This window comes from Mus pahari, unplaced genomic scaffold, assembly GCF_900095145.1.
Source record: "Mus pahari unplaced genomic scaffold, PAHARI_EIJ_v1.1 scaffold_11136_1, whole genome shotgun sequence".
In the NCBI taxonomy this organism is placed as follows: Eukaryota; Metazoa; Chordata; class Mammalia; order Rodentia; family Muridae; genus Mus; species Mus pahari.
This window is the reverse complement of record NW_018393362.1, coordinates 2,709-4,072: the sequence shown is the minus strand read 5'-3', so window position 1 is coordinate 4,072 and position 1,364 is coordinate 2,709.

Sequence of the window (1,364 nt, the reverse complement as noted above, 5' to 3'; positions counted from 1 at the left end):
AAAGAGAAAGGAGAGAGTTGAAAAGGAAAATTAACATTTTTCTGAGTGCCAACCAAAGTTGCATTGTGACCAGCCAAGGGTCCTGTAGCCTGTATAGTGTAATGGCACTTGGAAAGTTCTCTACTATTCCTTCCATCTCTGTGTAGTTGTGGCAATCCATTTGGACAGATTCCTGAGCTTGGGAAAAACAAGTTCCCTACATGGTCATATCTCTGAGAAGTCTCAGATCTTACTATACTCTATGGAGTGCTTGTCTGAAGTTAACTCCAAGGGAAAGATGTTGAGTCAAATATATGGACACAGAGGGAGACTAAGTATAGTCATATGAGATATAACAATGTTTCCAGTTTGGGGCCATCAATTACAGAAGTTAGCAAGTAGAGCGAAGGGTTTAGTCATTGCCAGGAAATACAAGTAGGAGCTATGGTGTGGAAAGTCAGAAACACAGTGCAGTCTTCTATGGTGCAGAGAACTGCACTCCAATAGGCAATTTCCAACCACCAACATACATCTAAATGTGGGAGAGGCTAGGACCAGCCACGGGAAACTTGTCTACTGTACCTATTCATGAACGGCTAGTTACAGCTGTCTCTGCACACACACCATACCTTGTGGTTGCTAAACTAGTACCACCTAAAAGGAGAGAGGAAACCAAATATTAACAAATTTGCTTTCATCAACTAAAACAGAGTTAAGTGGTCCCAAAGTGAATCAATGTGCACAGAGTCAAAATCTTCCACAGCTGCCCCTATGACTGATCTTAAAAGATCACAACCCTGTTTTCTTTTAACTTGCTTATTTTTATTTCTCTCTTTCCTGTCCTATTTTGGAAGGCTTAACATCTTTCTATATAAACTTTTAATCAGACCAGTCCATCAAAATATTTAGAGATGAATTCTTACTTATGCAAATTTTTCTTTGTCTTGTATATTCCCCTTATTTTAACCCCTTTTAAAAAATATTATTTATTTTTATTTTATGTATATGATGTTTGGCTGTATGTATGTCATTGTGAGGGACCAGATCCCCTAGAACTGGAGTTATACAAAGGTATGAGCTGCCATGTATGTGCTCCCAGTTGAAATTATGTCATCTGGAAGAGAGTCTCAACTGCTGAACCCCTTTTTAACTCCTTAACACCTAATTTCAATGTCTTCTTTTCTGTTTTCCTTTCCCCATAGGAACCAAATCAAACCTTAGGCTTCCAGTCTCCTTGGCTGCACCAATCAAATGCTGAAATTGGAAAATGGCATAGCATCATATTAAAATATTCCACAAAGAAAAAAGAAAAAGAAAAAAAAGGAACATGAAACTTTTGAGACACTGATGGAAGAAAGGTTTGTCCAGAAGTTCATCACGTGGAG